This window comes from Phodopus roborovskii, unplaced genomic scaffold, assembly GCF_943737965.1.
Source record: "Phodopus roborovskii unplaced genomic scaffold, PHOROB, whole genome shotgun sequence".
NCBI classification, from domain to species: Eukaryota; Metazoa; Chordata; class Mammalia; order Rodentia; family Cricetidae; genus Phodopus; species Phodopus roborovskii.
The window spans coordinates 1,316,408-1,335,868 of record NW_026126444.1 but is presented as its reverse complement, the minus strand read 5'-3'; positions in this window follow the sequence as shown (position 1 = coordinate 1,335,868).

Below are 19,461 nucleotides of genomic sequence, written 5' to 3'. Positions count from 1 at the left end.
TGACACCAGAAGTTGTCTTGCATCCTCCACAGACACATGTACATACACGTACACATGTACATGAATACCTGCACCCATAGGTATACACATATTCATGTATAAGCACATAACATGCACACACATGCATACACACAGAGCATAAAAGCAAAAACAAAACAAAGCACATTTTTTTATAGTGTGTGAAACCTGCCAAGAGGGCCCATGCTGTAGCCATCATTGCTGGTTTTTATTCTTCCCAGTTATTACGCAAATTGAGCAGTTTTATGGTTATTTCTTGGTCACCCTATGGTCTCTGATGATCTCTACTGTTGGATAGTCTTTGTGCACTGTCAGACTTGTCAGCATGACCCAGCTTCTAGGTTTCTGCAGTGAACACCTTGCTTCACCCATTCAGAACAATGGGCCTGTGAAGGCCTCATGAACCCATCTGGCCCAGTGTGCCTTTACTGGTGAGGACTCCATAGGGGAGAGTCTCCCACAATATGCATGGAGTGGTAGAAGCAGAACCATCGCTAGCCATCTCCTGAACCTTGAGTCCATTCATACTGTTGTAAATGTCTACCCATGATGAAACTGCACTGAGTAAATGAGCCAGTTCAGGGTGTCAGTTCACTTTCTAGAACACACAGGCTAGAGCTCTTATGTATGATGAGTTTCCTCACCACTGTCTTGTCTTTGATTCAATTGAGGAGAACATGTGACCTCCTATAGGGCAAGGGGCTAGGCATGTGTTGAGAGAGGTTTGACCAGCTCAGAAAAGTAGGCAGGGGCCTGCACTGTAATTGTCCTTTTGACAAAGAGTTGCAGACTCTCAGTGTCCATTGCCATGTGAATTTGGTTGGCTGCTTGTCTCACACTGCTGAGCTGGTACTCATATCAGAGCATATGAATTGATAAATAAACAAAAATCTTTGTTTGCTGTAAACTAAAGCCAGATGTGTATGCATATTATATGTCTTTCCAAAGAACTCAACCTGGGTGTTAGTTACATAGTCATCGGTCTTGATAGTAAATTACCTGGAAAAGGAGGTGTTGGGTTTCAAACTGTGGCCAGAATAAGGTAGGTGGAAGTATTTAATCAGAGCCTGGCAAAGATGTTTACAGGGTAAAGCCAGATCCCAAGCTTTGACTTGAAGTCAAACAGAATCATATTCTTTGATTCCATTAAAAAGAGAAAAAGACAAAAGGAATAGGTTTGATTGATGTTTGTTTTTCATTATTTTTCCATTTTGCTTTTTTCTGTGCTTCTTGCTTCCAAGTGTGAGTTGGGAGAATGCCAAGCTCTCTGGTGAGGTAGGCCTCAGTCCCCGGAATTTACATCTGACCTAAGGCTGAAAAACTACAAAAACTCCACCAACTGAAGGAATGCAAACCCCAGGCCTGTTGTGAATTCTGTGAGTTGAGAAAAATTTTGCTCGGACTTTGAAAGGCTATTAAATTGTTTTGTTTCATCAAACCAAATGTTTGAACATTTTCTAGTTAATTGGCAAATCTTAAGATAGGAAGACTGGCTATAAAGGAGGGAAGCAGGTACAAGGCGGCATAAGGAAAAATAAGACCTTTTACCCTTACTGCATTTTATGTATCAGATTTCTTAGCATCTTCATAGTTTCTGATGATTTGTCTTGCGTGTAGAAAATTGAGGACCATTTGGTGTGAGTTTCCTTTGGGGACAGAAATGGAATTGCGGTCTAGATTTTGATTCCCACTGGTCCTACCTTTTTTTACTCCCAACTTCCTAGTTACTTATTGGGCAAACACAGAACAGCTTCTTTCTTTGCTGTTGACCACAGTCCTAAGCGCTGGTTCATTTGTTTCACTTGAATGCCTTAAAAGATCAATTTTCAACCCATGGGTCGTGACCTCTTTGGCAACCTATCTCCGAAAAATATTTACATTACAATTCACAATAGCAGCAAAACTGCAGTTATGAAGTAGCAACCAAAATAATTTTATGATTGGGGGTCACCACATGAGGAACTATATTAAAAGGATTGTAGCAGCAGGAAGGTTGAGAACTACTGCCTTAATTGATATAATCTACTAAGACAGAAGACTGGTCCAGGCCCGACATTCTCAACTATATGGAAACACTATTCAAGGTCAGAAAGATGGCTTTTATGTCCCTATGTTGAAGTGACACTTGCTGGCACCACTGGCTTTCCTTTGAGGTCATGATGCCAGATATTCTTTATCTACCATAAACTAGGCAAGTTGATGTAGGCAGATCAACACTGAGTTTATACTTAGGAGATCTGGATTTAAACCCTGAACCCTGTCTTTGCATTGGTGAGATGGCTCAGTAGGCATAAGTGACTCCTGGATAGTCTTGACAACCTGTTTAGTCCCTGGGACCCATGGTGGGAGGAAAGAGAATGGACTCCTGAATATTATTCTCTCATTTCTACACATGCCTTAGTATCTGCGTGTCCATTCTCTTCATCTGTCTGTCCACCTCAATCTGTCTCTTTCCATAAACACATAGACACACAATAATAATAACAATTAATTAGTAATAATAATAAAAAATTAAAATTAAATCCCATCATTACTAAATTGATGACTTTGGGAGATTTCTTCTTGACTCTAAAGAAGAAGCAAACATAAACTTCATACTTCTGAGAGAATTCTTATATTGTTAGCATTAAAAAAATTCTTCTAAAACCTTTTTTTGGGAAAATACCAAGTTATAGTTTACTTATAACCCCATTAGGAAGGTCTTACAAAGGATCCCATTAACCACCTCCCTCCAAAACTAGTTCTCAAATATAAATATAGCCACGTCTTCTTGATTACGTTCCTCATTGTTTTCAGCATAAAGTTTGTATAAGTTACTTTCCAGTGACTGGGATAACATAGCATGATCAAAAGCAACTTGAGGAGAACAGGGTTTATTTGGCTTATACTTCCAGGTCACAGTCTATCACTGTATGAAGCCAGAGCAGGAACTCAAGGCAGGAACCATAGAGGCATTGCTTGCTGGCTTGTGCTATAGCTCGATTAAGTAGTTTTCTTATCAGGACCATCTTCCTAAGGAATGATGCTACCCATGTTTTGATATGCTCTCCTACATAATTAATAATCAAGAAAGTCCTTCACAGACATGCCCACAGACCAACCTGGTCCAGGCAATTCCTTACCTGAGACATCTTTCAGATGACTGGTGTCAAGTTGACAATTAATGTTAGCCAGGGCAAATTCAAGCTCCCCGATATCTCATCTGAAGAGAGAGCAATGGGAAAAAAAATCATGTTTTTAGACTTTGAATATAAATGATGAAAGAACATGGTGACACTCGCCAGGAGGAAGCCATTGCTACTTGAATTATGTCAATTGCAGATTAACTCTGTGCTATCTCATTGGTTGATGCACATAACCATTCCTGCCTTGTTTGTTTGTTTTGGGTTCTTTTACACTTTTACTTCTTTATCTTCTGTTTCTTTATCATCTATCCATGTACCCTTCTATCTCTCCAACCACTCACTAATACATTCACTGTTTTTCTCACACATACAACTAGTAACTTACTGTTTTTCTTCCTGTTTTGAGTTTCCTATGGTTTGCCTTCTTACTTTTTATTGCTGCCTCAGGTTTTCTCCTAAGTTGGAATTCAGGTCAACAGTAGTCATTCTGTCAGATTACTCAGCCTAGATCTGTTCTTTTCACATATAAGGGCTTATCAAATATTGGCAGTGGCAAGGGGTAAGAAGGCAAAGGAGCTGGGTGATTTAGTTACATTGCCAAGGAAATGTCTTGGCCCAGAGCTTGTGATTCTTTTCCCCTCTAAACTTAAGGGCATGGACTAGATCAGCTTCTATCAAATGAGTCTTCTGCTGCATACTCTCTGAGATGTCTAGCTATGCATCACAAAAGGAGTTTTTACTGAAAGAATTCAGGAAACTAGTTAGCTAAAAAGAAACTTATTTAACTTATGAGATGATTGTACCGCAGAACAGCTCAGGGCTCCTAATATGTTATCGATCAGCACACCATATCTCACGAGGAGGTGAACAGAGTGAAAAACTCCAATGCCTTAAAAGTGAATGACCATTCTAAATGCTGTTGTGCTTCCATTTCTATAGTCCTTATATTTCAAGACTTGGTCCTTATATATCTGTAAATAATGACCATAATGAAAATACAGTATAGAGAAAAAGTGACATTACTAAATCATTTAATGTCTCCCTTTTGTCATATTGGAGACCAAACCCAGGGCCTTGCATATGCTATGTGATTAAGTTTCTTTAGTATATTCAGCACGCTAAAAACTGGTAGTGTCAATGGGAAGGGAGACATAGTAACACTTGGTGACAGAATGGAGGGGCTCACTAAAACTCTGACTGCCCTCCTTCTCCCATACAGTTCTTAGAAATTACAACAGCAACTACAAAAAATCATGATGCAGAGCTGTCTCTTTCTGGGAGGCAAGTCACTTGACTTCCCAGGCACCTCATCTGCAGAGTGGCTAAGGGGTATCCAGAATGGTTTTTCTAGGTTAGTGATTTGCAATCCATTCTGGTTTCTCACCAAGAACAGGCCTGACCTTGAATGCTTGTGGGAATTAATCATACCATGGAGGGGGGGGGTAACTGAATCGGTATGTCTTTTGATTAGATCATTGTTGATTAGGTAAGGTTCTCCCTGAACCTGGCGGAATGGTACAGGCAGGGGCTTGTAATGTGAGAATGACTTCAAATGGAAAAGCATGACTTGGGCTGAGAGCAGGGAGCACTTTACTTCAGACCTTTAAAACCTGAGATAGGATTAGGGCAGTTTCTGAAAGGATGTTAAGTCTCTTGAAGAAAGGTTGCTATGCTGGCTTTTCCATAGTCCTATCCCTACCATCATCTCCACAGTCTGTTTATGATTAATACATTGCAAATATATAATACAAATGAGGCTGGGGTGTAGCTCAGCTCTTGGGGGGGGGTTGGTTTCAACCCCTTGTACCACTAAGCTAAATTAAGCCAAGAGACTCATCCATCTGAACCTGATAAGCATCATAAAGTCTCCTAAAACTTTGTCTGTACAACAACCAATTATAGATTAATTATCCCTGTCATAGGCACAAGGGAAAATGAAGCCCAGGAAGTTAAGTAACTTGCGTGTAGATCCAGAATCAGGTCACCTAATTTCAAGCTAGTGGCATTCGAGAGGTAAATGTTTAACAGCCACTTCTGGTGGGTGAAAGGGGTGGAGGTCGAACTTTATTTTATAATGTTTGCTGATTGCTATGGTATAAGTATTCCTGCTAATGGTCATTTCTTTCCCAGCTATCAATGTAATGTAATGTTATTTATTTATTTATTTTTACTTTGTGTGTATGAGTGTTTGTTTGCACATGTGTGTGCATGCCTGGTGCCAGCAGAGGCCAGAAGAGGGGATTGGATCTCTTCGGATTGGAATGACAGTCAGGTACTACTGAAAACAGAGTTAGGAAAAGATGCAGACAGTCTGTGGAGCTGATTGGAACACACCGCAACATGTTATTGCAAAACCAACTTCCTTCCCCTCTGTCCTCCTCTATTTGTCTCAGTTAGGGGTGAGGAGTTCTTCCTGGTTCCTGGGTTTCTAACTGGGCAGGTGGGTACACATTGTTAGCTTCAGCCTTGTCATTTGCAAAAATCTGGAAGTAGCAACAACAATAATTTTATGGTAGGCTTACCACAACATGAGGACCTGTATTAAAGGGTCACAGCATTAGAAAGGTTGAGAACCGCTGCCCTACACAGAACAGATTGGAATGCAGGCCTGAGTCCTAACCCAGTGCCTTTCATAGGTGCTCAATAAATGAAAGCTGAAGGACTTAAGAGGGGCTTAGAGGTTTTGCCCATCACTTTTGCCCATAGTTATGGAACATCATAACTGATCTATAATAAATGGAGCTTAGCAAAGAGTCAACACACCATGGTCCAGGACAAAGTCCATCTGTTTTTGTAAAAAAAAAAAAAAAAAAAAAAAAAAAATCAGGACACGGGCACATCCCTCTGTTTACATATTGTTGGTGCCTGTTTTTGTGTTACAGTTGCAGAGTTGAATTATTGTGATGGAGACTGTATGGCTCCTAAAACCTAAAGTATCTACTATCTGGACCTTTATAGAAAAAGTTCACAGACTTCTGGTGTAGCAAGTCCAACCAGCTTGGTCATTTGAGGGAAATCTGAGCCAGGGCTTTTGAATACTCTGAGCCTAGTTTTCTCAACTGTAAGTGTGGAGAAGCCAATGTCACGCTGCGGATCAAAGGGCCTCTTATCCCATATTTAGATGTGGCTTTTAGGAGACAAGTACTCCCGAAGCACAATACAATTACATACAAACTTCAGGTTTCTCCCCTTTTTATGGTGGCTGGATTTGCCTTCTCTGTTGTCAATTAAATACTTAACTGGTGCTCAGTGAAGTGAAATCACCTGCTTGGCATCTCCCTCTGCTTGCATCGTCATCATTCTTTAAAGGGCAGCATTGCGTCTGCTGTCATTCTATCCTCACTGAGTTCATGGTGCCATGGGGGTGTGTGTGTGTAAAGGTGGTCTTGTTTATAGTGTGTGAGTGAACACAGGACAGTAATGTTTTGGTGTCGACTTGGCTTTTTATGAAACCTTTACAGCTAAGGGATTTCTTTTGCTTACCCATGTGGTAGTGGTGGTCGGGGGACTTATGACTCAAGACTCCCTCCTTTTAAGAGAGAAGCCTCTTAATGGCTACAACCTCATGGGGAGAGACTTTATCATCGAGGAGTAGTTTTGAATTGTGGCCCATGAAGTTTATTTCATTGCAGAATTCTGACTTTGAGAATTGGAGAATTCTTCAGAATGATTTTGTGAATGTGTTAAATATACATGAGGACCTACAGTTGTACACATATGATTCACCACCAGCCCTCTTTTGTAACTATGAGCAGACATTGCTAATCAATTCTGGTAGCTCTTTTAATCTGAGCCCAGTGGAAGCATTAGAATCCTCCCACAGTGGTATTTCAAACTCCTCTTACCATCTATGAATGTGGAAACAGACATTTATCTTTTGTTATCTAGGGTTATTGCATGGGAAATAAGACTCTGGGACACAATATAGGCTGATTGGTGTTTATCGGGGAGAAATCACTTATACCAGAAACAAATGACCGCCATGGGTCCCTGCTCCAAGGATGCCCCCTGATGATCTCTGCACCCTGACCAGGAAGTAAAAGAGTGAGCTTGGGTCCGGGACCTCAGACATAAACCCCACCTGTCATGTCCACACGTGTCCCCATGCCCCAATGGGCATGGTCAATGCAACAGGTATGGGCTGGGTGGATATCTCACTACACACACTTTATTGTTAGAGAATCCTTGGGTCAATGGAAGACTGAGGAACATTTCTGTCAGGGATTTATTACAGAAGTAATTCTCCTATTGCATACAGTGTCATATCACATGTAAGCCACATGTAAGCAAGTACCTTCTGAGCTAGAAATTATAGTATGCATACAAGTCACCAAGGATCCTGTAAAGTGAAGTTTTGCCTCCTGAGGGCAGCGTGGCCCATGTGTCTGGATTTCTAGTAATTTCTAGTAACCAAGATGATGCCGATATTTCAACATTGACACAAGCAAGCCTGGGAAGAACCCCAAGCCAGACTTGAAAAATCAAAGTCAAAATGCAAGCATTGCTTTGTGAAGACAAATTCAACCCCACGAACAGACCTTTACTTTATAATATTCAATAAAAATAACAGACCAAAGGCATTTCAAGGGGCCTAAACCTGAATAGCTCTGTTATGCACACAAAAAGACTCAACCCAATACACACTGGGTTTGTAAGGACAGGTCTACTGTCTTATCCAAGGGTCTTGAAGATTTCTCATGACTCTGCTGCACATCACATGGCAGGTCTGCCATAATAATCTCTGATGAGTGACTCCATCACCCAGAAAAACATGCAAAATTATTCACATGGTAGTGTATAAAGTACGCTGTGTGCCTGGCTCTTTAGAGATAGTCCCTCTGTCTTCTGCAGCTGTGACCAGCTTGTTCTCCATAAATGACCTGTTTTATATTTTCGACCCTGGAGAACAAAGAGTGCCTGGGCTTTGGCAGCCACACCGGGACAGCCTGGTACTGGTTGGAAGGTGTTATTGGAGGTGTTATTTACAGCCAAATCTCTCCATCCTCTTGTGGTCTTTTCTAATGCTAAACCGTGCCCCACTGGATGATTCCATTGCCCTTTCTATTTATGGAGAATATGATTACAATAATGAATAAACTTATGATCTGTCATTTCAATGGCGAAACCTTTGTCTAGTTTTTTAAACCCTGTAAACAAAGTTTCTTGTGGAAAATGGTCTAAAGAGGCAGTGTTTTCCCACATGATTCCATCAGTCTTTGGAGCAGGGATACATGAGAGAGAATCTCATGTTTTCTCAATGTCTGTCTGTTCTTTTAAATTGCTGTCTTCTGATTCACAGGTCAGATGTAATTACATCTTTTTATTCTTTGTTATATAGTGACTGTTGGGTATAAGGAAAATTACTGCAGTAACTGAGGCAACTTGGGATGTAAAACACCACATTTTAAGGGAAATTTACAGCTGTATTTTCTACTTTTCTAACTTCTCCATTTCTCTAGATTTTCTATAACCCTCTTTATTTACCTCTATAAAGATAAATATGCATTTGAATGTGACTGATTTTGCACACATGGTAGCTCACATTTGTACAAAATGACATCTCACCTCAGATAACTGAGACATGTATTTACAACAGCTGAATTGTCAAGACCCCAGACAAAAGTGGTGAATGGATTCAGTATCCTCACAAAAGACAAAGCTTTCCCTCGAGTGACTGAGTGACTTTGTCTTTGTTCTCCCCTCCCCCACTTCTACATGCTCTTCCTTTTGGGATTCTTCCCCACACTAGTGTTCTGCAGAGGAAGGTGGACCTCAGGCATCCACTCAACTGTTGTGTATGAAGTCTGACACACCAGACATTACTCTAAGCACTAGAGAAAATGGCAAAGAAAAGCTGCCCACATTCTGTTTTTATTTTGTTGGTAGGATGTCAATAACAAATATTAGGTGGTAACAAATGATTAAAAGGGAAAGAAAAACATCACAAATTCACAGTGATAAATGGATCCACAGGAGACACACTCTTTGATGCTTTAGAGGAACTACACAATGTTGTGAAGACAAGCTTGAAGAGCTGCATGCAGCAGTGACCCTGTTAGGGATACAGTTCATTGGCTCATATGGATTTTAAAGCCTGGCTTTATCTCTACAAATCACTTGGTGCTTAGAATATGGATGTGTGAACTCACAAGTCAAATGCCTCATGGAATTGTCCCCTATCCCTCCTGAGGCTTGTCATGATGCCACCTCTTTTTCTGGGCGGTGTCATTCTGTATGGTCCCCTCTTATTTTGTATTCTCTCTCAGTCTGAAGAAGGTGCTACTAAGTAGATTGTGGTTTTGAATGTAGGAGCAAGCACATTCACCCAGCTTCTTCTCTCTGCTGGGAAACTGATCTTCTTTGTACCAATTTCCATGGGCTTCCCTAGCCACTGAAGCTTGTAGATCTAACTACCTGGGCTGATCAGTCTCTTCCTACATCTTAGAATCAAAAGAAACACAGCAAAACAAAATGATTTCTTTTACTCCACCAAACTTAGCATAAATTATGAGAGGAAGTGATTAGGGCCATAAATAGCATGATTTCTTGATGATGCACTCCCCTCCCCCCAACCAGACATTTTTAACCTGGCTGCCTCTCCTCAGCTCTTTGTTCTGGAAATATGGACTTACTAGTCAGCTTACATACTCAGGCTGACTCAGAAAAGTCTCAGGTGGGCTGGCCTGGGCTGTCATTCTAACCCATTTTCAAGTGGGTTATGCCACATTTCCACAATGGAGCATCTGAATAGGTTTTCAAAGCAAGACTAAGTATTCAAAGGAAATAGATTTGTATTTTTCTCTCCAACATCCCAGGAATAGTTAGGTATTTCTCAAGATTTTGGAAAGAATGAGTGAAGAATTTGAGGCAAAATTGTCTTATTGGGTGTTGAGGGTCCCCTAGAGTTCTGGGAAGGAATTCCATATTAAGAAATAAAATCCTCTAAATGACTTGACAGATTTAGATGATTCCTCCTGGAAGGCATCATCCTACATGTGTAGTGGGTGATGGAATGGGATGGGAGGGTGGTCAGGAGGCATGGGAGGGTGGGAGGGAGGGAGAAGGAACTGGGATTGATGTGTAAAATAAGAAAAATAGAATAAAAAAAAAATAAAATCTTGTCAACATGTTCAATGCTACCTATTTGCAACTGAATTCTAAAGAAGCAGAAAGATTAAAATTGTAAAGGTAGGGGAGGGAAGGGCAATGGACAGTGGTGGGCAGTCATGGCGGGAGATGGCTGGGCACTGTGATGGTTTGAATGAGAATGGCCCCATGGGTTCATGGATTTGAATGCTTGATTACCAGGAAGTGGCACTATTTGAAAGGAACTAGGAGGGGTGGCCTTGGTGGAGGAAGTACGTCACCGGATGTGGGCTTTGAGATTTTCCAAAGCCCAAGCCTTCCTGCTGCTCGAGGATCCAGTCAGAACTTTCAGCTACTTTTCCAGCACCTTGTTAACTTGTGTGCTGCCAGGCTTTCTACCATGAAGATAATGGACTAAACCTCTGAAACCACAAGGAAGCACAACTAAACACTTTCTTTTGTAAGATTTGCAGTGGCTCTGGTGTCTATCCACCAGACACAGGGGAAACTAGAGATCACACCATCAACCACAAACAGGAGGGCGGAGAGAGTGATTGGAAGTGGAGTGAGGCTGCCCTCAGTCAGTGAGGTCTCCATGAGGCCACAACTCCAAAAGGTTCCATCATATCCTCCAAACAGCACTGTCAAACACATGAACTAATGGGGCACATGTTTCATCAAACCACCGCAGTCCTAGTTACATTTCAGATGACCCTGGGGGCAAACTTTATCGATATTTTATAGACAACTAAAGTAAGAGTCCTAGGGTAAACTGGATTGTTGATGGTCATATAGTAGTAATTAGGAGAGGCAGGGTGTGAATACAGGTTGTGGGATCCCTGCCCTCTGTTTCTTGGGAAGAGAATTTGAATGGTTAAAGATTCTGAAGGCCAACTCAAAGGGCTCTTTGGGGTACATTGTGATGGCAAGGGAAAGTTTTCAACTTTTGAGAACCTCCTTTATAACACAGGTTTCTGAGATAGACAGAAGTAAAACTAGACATTTCCTTACCTAGAACATATTTAAGAGCACAGACTCTGAACTGCCTCTGAATTGCTATCCTGAGTGAGCTTGAACAAATCATTTGATTTCTCAGATCTGTAGTTCCTCAGATGTGAAACTGGGGTGGTAATCTATTCCTACTTCATAGAGTTTCTTGTGAAATGAATATAGACAATTGGTCCCTGTACTAGGTAACTGTATTAGCAGTGTGGTCTGTGGTCAAATTACTATCACCATGACCTAGAAATGGCTGTACACAGGGATCAGAGGAAAGCTTTGGCTCTTGCATAATTGTTGCCCAGATTCTAATGCTCCTTTCCTTTCACTTCAGGGACTGGGGATAACTCTGGGATTTAGGAAACAAATCTTTTAAATAACTTTAACCTGCTCAGGTTAGCATACCTCTTTGGAGGAAAATCCCCATATTTATTTAGATTGTCCAGTCTTGCTCCAAAGCTGAGAATATGTCCAGGCATCTGTACTTACCATTCCTTAAATTCTCTGGGAACCAGCATAGGAACCACCCAGACCCCCTGAATGTGGGTGTTAGTTAGGAGGACTGGGCAGTCTATGGGGCCTCTGGTAATGGATCAGTATTTATTCCTTCTATACGAATGGACTTTGGGAGTCTATTCTATATAGAGGGATACTCTCCTAGCCTAGATACATGGCCCTGAGCCAAATGATATGATAGACTTTGAAGACTCCCCATGGAAGTCTGCTCTCTGGAGAGCAGAAAGGGGTTGGAATGGGAGTTGGTGGGGGGAACAGGGGAGGACGGGAGGGTGCAGGGACTGGGATTGACGTATGTAACAGGCTTTTTTTCAAATTTAAATTTAAAAAATTATAAAAAAATATTGGTAGAGCTGGTTCAGTGGGTAAGCTACTTTCTATACAAACATTAAGATCTGATTTCAGATCCCCAGAACTCATGTAAAACTCAGGTGTGCCTGTGACCCTAGCACTGATAGGGGTGGGCAGGGAATAGGGAAGGAGACAGAAGCATGCTGGGCTGGCAGGCTACCCAGTCCAGCTCAAATACTGATCTCTATACCTATAGTAGTGAAATTAACTTGACTCAAAAATAAGGTAGAGAGCAACAGAAGGAGGCAACTGTGGTAGTTTGAAAGACAATGGCCCCCAAAGGGAGTGGCACTATTAGGAGCTGTGCCCTTTTTGGAGCAAGTGTCATTGTGGGGGTGGGCTTTGAAGTTTTCCTTAATGTGAATGTCAGTCAACTTCCTGTTGCCTGTATGATGCAGCACTCAGCTCTAGCACCACATCTGCCTGCAGGCTGCCATGCTCCTGTCATGATCATGATGGTCTGAACCTCTGAAGCTGTAAGCCAGACCCTCCCAATTAAGTGTTTTCTTTATGAGTTGACGAGCCACCCCAATTAAATGTTTTCTTTATAAGAGTTGACGTGGTTATGGTGTCTCTTCACAGCAATAAAAAACCCTAACTAAGACAGCAACCAACATCTACCTCTGATCTCTGTACATGCATGTATGGACAAGGTTATCCCCACCCCTATACATTGTTATATATGTGTAACACACATAGACAGACACACATAGACAGATACAATACAGACACACAGAAACATGCACAGACACACAGACACACACACAAAACACACAGACATGCACACATAGAGACACACACAGAGACAGAGACACACACAGACATGTACGCAACTCTCCCCTACCCCCCACACGCTTTAAAACTTTTATTCAAATCTTTCTTCCCATTATGCCCTAATGGGAAAAGCTTTAGACTGGTGAAGAGGGCATTCATGGGCTCACTGCTCCAGTGTCTTTCATCTCTATCCCCTCTCTCAAGGACTCCTGATTTCCTTTTGGATGCTTCATAGTTTCACAGAAACTGCCAGCATTTTAGCCACAGGATTTTTTTTTCCAGAAATGTTGGAGCAAAACTGCACTGACTTTACTACTGTGAACTGTGGTGGAGGCAGAGTAGAGAGCTCAGCAGCACTTTGTCCTTGGTCATGCTTTGTTCATACATCAAGTCTCCTTAAGTAACACTGTCTCTCAACTTTTCTGTTATGGAAACAAAAACTGATTTCTTATATTAAAGCTAGGCAATGGCAGACTCTGGTGGATATAAGTGATAGGCGTCCTGTGATGTTGGGCAGGCCCATAGAGTCATAATCTTTGGCACACTGATTACTCTGAGTCCTGGTATCCAAGTCTGTAAATTAAGGATTAAATAAGATTATGGAGGTAAAAGCACTTTTAAAACCATGAAAGTAATTATAATGATAATAATTATAATTACATAATAGTATTACTATGCTAATTAGCACAATATGTGGGAATTATAATGGATGATTCTGTGTTTCTTTGACGCCAAAGTCTTGTATTTGCCAAAAGAGTTAGACCTCAAGCCATAGGCTGTTTCCTTAACTGGGATTGCTGTATCTTATCCTTGCTGGTTTGAGTAGGTGACCAGGACCTGTAGATTCCATGGAGAAGATATTTGGTGGATTATCAAACACTGTGAATAGGTTTCTCCTTCTCCTGTATGTGTTATATGTTTGTGTTCATGTGTACATGTGCACATAAGGACATGTGTGTGGAGGATAGAAGTTGATATTTCATGTCCCTCAGTCACTCTTACATTATTTTTATTTTTTTATTTCAAAATTTTTATTGATTGGATTTGTTCATTGACAATTTCATACACATTTATAATGTGTGGTTTATTCTCACCCTCCATCCTCTTTTATCTCCTTCCTATCCCAGTCATCCCCTGCCTCATTACAATCTCTGTTCCACATTCATGTCTTGTTTCTATTTGTGACCCATTGATTTTAACCAGAGATGTCCGTGTGTCAATGTAACCACTAATTTAGGGTATTGTTGATATTTCATGGATACAGCTTCCTTGTCATAAATAGAAAGCACCGTCTCTCAGTGATACCTTGGTCCTCTGGCTCTTAGAATCTTCCTGTCAACTCCTTCTCAATATCCCCTGAGCTTTGGCTGTAGGGGTTGTGTTGAATCAACTAAGGTACCACAAGGTCAGCTGCTCTCTTCATTTTGACAAGTTGTGGATTTCTGTAATGGTCTGTGCCTGATGTAAGACATTTCTTTGATAAGTCAAGACAACTACATTCATCATGGGAATAGAGATGAATGTTTAGAATGCAGTTAGAAATTACACTAGTTTAGGAAAATGGCAGCAATAGGTTCTCCTCTAGGGTCCATGACCTGACCAACCACAGTCAACTGGCATACTTTACAGTATCATGCATGAATTCTCTCCTATTGACAGGGCCTTAAATTCAACTAGATGGCTGTTGGTTACCCCAGGATATAGGTGCCACTGTTGCGTGCTTGGGGATATCTTTCCATGCTGGTCATTGTTGTAACTTGTAGACTTTACAACTGGGAAGATTTTTATTTTGTTTTTTAAAAATTTCCTGGCACTGGCCATTTTTGTTTTTATTTAACAAAATTAATTAAATTAACTATTTTATTTTGCATCCTGATCAAAGTTTTCCTTCCTGCTCTTTCTCCCACTCCTGCCCCCCCTGCCACCCCTCTCAATTTACTTCTTCTGTTTCTGTTCAGAAAGAGGTAGATCTCCCATGGGTATCAACAAAGCATGGCATGTCAAGTTGCTGTGAGACTAAGCATCTCCCTCTGTATGAATGCTGGGCAAGGCAACCAAGTGTGAGGAATAGGTTCCCAAGAGCCAGTCAAAGCATCAGGGACATCCCCTCCTTCCATTGTTAGGAGTCCCCAAAGTACTCTCCCAACCTACCCATCAACCTTATACCCAAGTTGCCATCCCCAACTGTCCCCAGTCCACTCAGGAGATCTCTTCTATTTCCTCTTCCCAGGGAGATCCATGTGTCGCCCCTTGGAACCTCCTTGTTTTCTAGCCTCTCTGGGGCTGTAGATTATAGCATTATAGCAAATATTCACTTATGAGTGAGTATGTACCCTAATTTATCTTTTGGGGTCTGGGTTACCACACTCAGGATGATTGTTTTCTAGTTCCATTTATTTGCCTTCAATTTTCCTGATGTTATTATTTTTAATAGCTGAGTAATACTTCATTGTGTAAATGTCCTACAATTCTTTATGCATTCTTTGGTTGAAGGACTCTAAATTGTTTTCAGCTTCTGGTTACTACAAATAAAGTTGCTATGAACACAATTGAACAGGTGTCTTTGTGCTATGCTAAGAGTGTGCATACTTTGGGTATATGAGGTAGCTGGATTTTGAGGAAGATTGATTTCCAATTTTCTGAGAAACTGCTATATTGATTTTCAAAGTAGCTGTACAAGTTTTCACCCTCTCCAGCAATGGAGGAGTCTTCCCTTACTCTGAATCTGCTCCAGCATAAGCTGTCATTAGTGTTTTTGATCTTAGCGATTCTGACAGTTGTAAGACAGAATCTCAGGGTTATTTTGTTTTGTAGAACAAATCTGCCATTTGAGATTCTTCCATTGAGAATTCTCCATTGAGGTCTGTACCCCATTTTTAAAATGGGTTGTTTGGTGTTTTTGATGGCTAGTTTCTTGTGTTCTTTATATATTTTGGAAATCAGCCCTCTGTTGGATGAGGGATTGGTGAAGATCTTTATCCATTCTGTAGGCTGCCATTTTGCCTTCTTGACAACATCCTTTGCCTTACAGAAACGTTTCAGTTTCTGTGTTATTGGTGTTCTATTCAGGATGTTGTCTCCTGTGCAAATGCATTCAAGACTATTTCCCACTTTCTATTCTATCATGTTCAATGGAACTGGATTTGTGTTGATGTTTGATCCACTTGGACTTGAGTTTTGTGTAGGGTGATAGATATGGATCTCCTTGCATTCTTCGACATGCCGTCATCCAGTTATGCCAGCACCATTTGCTGAAGATGCTTTCTTTGTTTTCATTGTATAATTTTGGCTTCTTTGTCAAAAATTAGATGTCTATAGGTTTGTGGATTTATGTCTGGGTTTCGATTCAATTCCATTGATTCTATTGCCCGTTTTTATCCTAACAAAATGCTGTTTTTTTATTACTATATCTTTGTAGCAGAGCTTGAGATCAAGGATGGTGATACCTCCAGAAGTTCTTTTATTATTCAGGATTGTTCTAGCTATCTTGGATTTTTTGTTTTTCCATATGAAGTTGAATATTGTTCTTTCAAGATCTGTAAAGAATCTTGCTGGGATTTTTAATGGTGATTGCATTGAATCTGTAGATTGCTTTTGGTAGGATGGCCATTTTTACTATGTTAATCCTATTGGTCCATGAGCATATGAGAACTTTCCATCTCTTGATATCCAATTTCTTTCTTCAAAGACTTGAAGTTCTTGTCATACAGGCCTTTCCCTTGCTCAGCTAGAGTACCTCAGATATCTTATATTGTCTGTGGATATTTATTTTTTTTTTATGTGAGTGCTGGGTACTGGGTGCTGGGAATCTGAACTGAGGTCCTCAGGCTGTGTGGTAAATGCTTTACTTATTGAGGCATTTCCCTGACCTGATAGGTTTATTCTTGATTATACTACAGTAAATACATTAATTTTCAAGCTAATATTCTTTCCCTGAATCTTGAGGTCCTAAGTCACAGCTTTCTTTACAGAGAGTTAAAGCAATGTGATGCAAGTATTGGCAAGGTTACAAAGCATCAAAATAGCTCAGCAAAAGGACAGCAACTATCTTTAATCCAGCAGCCAAGAAGTGGGATGAATGATCACTTTGTGGGCTTCTCTAACAAAAGGGTTTTCTTGGCATGTGATGGTAAAGAAAGGGAAAATTACATATAGAAGAACAGTCATGTGACAACACTGTAGCATATGTTTCCTGAGACACTTTAGCAATGTGTCTAGCAAGGAACTCTCAAAATTACATGTATTATTGAAAAAAAAAGTAGAAAGAACTTTCAGATATTTTTTTAAACCAAGCATGTCTGAAATACCTTCCTTCCACAGTCCACCAGGCCTTCTCAGAAGTCCTGGATTCTATTAATTTCTGGAGCCTCACACTTTTCCCTTAGGACAGACATAATAACACTGTTACTGCCATCTTAAGAGATGTATATGGGATGAGAGTTAAATACGTCCATGTTAGAATCTGAAACATTCCCACAGTCTTATGTGTTTCAGAACTTGGTTCGTATCTAGAGCACTAACTGGGGAGGTTGTACAATCTTTAGCGGGTGGGGCCTAGCTGCTGGATACTAGGAATAGGTCTGGAGGTTTGCAGCCTGGCCCCCTTGTTGCTCTCTGCTTCCTTACCTTCTGAGATGCGAAGAGTCTTTGCTATACTGTCCTGCTGCTGTGTCATTCCTGCCTTGATGAACTAATAGTCTCTAAAACCAGGAGTCAAAATAAACTCTCCCTTCCCTTAAGTTGATCCTCTCAAGTGATTTCTTCCAATGACAAGAATTTCAGTGATACGACTCACATATGTTAAAGCTAATTTTTATTTCAATTCATGAGCTTCTGTTTTTGTTTGGAGATTTCTTCATTTAAAATAATCCTTTGTCTTTTTGTTTATGATATGCAGAAAAAAAGTTATTGCAGCCAAACAGAAAAATGTTACTTGTAGGATTCTTACCTCTGAAATCCCCAGCTGCTAAGGAAGATTCATTATGCAAACACATGTGGTTTTATTCAGGTGTGAAACATTGTGTGAAATATTACAACATATTGTAACACGTTAGATGAAAAGATACATGTACTTATGGACATAGCCATATGTGCTTATCTCATTTGTTTGTAAAAATATACCTCATGCACTAGATACTGAGAAGTGTGAAAAACAAACGCAGGAAAACAACAGAACATGGAAGAGTAGAGCTTACATTCTCTTGTTTGTCAGATACCAATTCAGTCCAATGCAATGCTAAGTGAAAGGCATTTTCACTCTTTTCTTGTAGATAATTGCAATAGGGAAATAGAAAGCAAGCCAGATAAGTGATCTGATCTTAACTTTTCTAGGAGTTACATCAAAGAGATTAAGAAGCAGTGAAACTAATTTAAGTAATTTACTCCAACATACTCAGATATTATCATATTAGCATATGAACAACCCAAAATTAAAATTATTATTTATCATAATCATTGGTAGTATTTGAGCCAGGGTCTTACTCTGTAGCCCAGGCTGGCTCTCAACTCATAATCCTCTTGTCTGGTCTCGGCATCCCCTTCCATGCCAAGCTTTACATGTTCCCTGTTGCTTTGAACCATTTCACTCAGTGTCTTTTAGTGTCGACATGAAACTTCAGATGAGTCATCAGAAGGTTTACCCTTCCCAGCATCTACCCAGAGTCCATATGTATGAGGTCTCGTGCAAACTTTTCAAGACAAAGATGGAGGGTGAGGTAGGAGAAAGAAAGAAACACTATCAGCTGGAAATCCTGGATGGCTGTGATCTCTTCCTCCAGGGAGAGTTGGGCATAGAGGCAAGGATTAGCTGATCAGAAATATGGTTGTCAGTGCTGGGCTGGGCAAGCAGATGGAAGCTGACTGGGCATCTCTGGATTAGCACTCAGTGGTTACTATGTGTTTACTCTAAACCTACAGCTTCTGTTTCTACAGGCTGACCTAGAATGTTAAGTAATACCACATTGTTTAGTTGAAAGCTACTAGGGGGCGAGAAAATCATCTAAAACCATGTCTCAGAAATAAAATGGTTAAAGGAAGGGAGTAAGGAGGGAGGGATGGAGGGAGAGATGGAGAGAGAGAGAGAGAGAGAGAGAGAGAGAGAGAGAGAGAGAGAGAGAGAGAGAGAGAGAGAGAGAAACAAGGAGACCATGATATTTATTTTTAAATAAACCAGCTCTGTCTGGCATTAAGAAGCAGAACTAATGTGGAAAATACCGGAAGGAAGAGTTCAGCTCAACAAGGAAGAACTATTACAAGTCAGAAATGTTTTGAAGATGGGTGGCCTTATGAGGCTGGGAGTGTTTTTTCAGCTTAGCTACCACTTTACAACTGGGAAGGAGTCTGTGAGGGGATTCCTGAGGCTGGATATATGAAACACTATGATAAAGCACTCAAATGCAACTGACCATTTAAATACAAAAGTATTTAATGTATTTGTATTTAAATGCCAGGTGAATTAGGAGACATTCAAATCATCAGTGTCTGTAGCCCACTACTCCCTTCTTGAAGATTGTCTTATTGAATTTATGACTGCCATCAGAATATCACATGCTGAGTGAATTATTATAGTGGGTGGTTATTTATTCATAGCTCT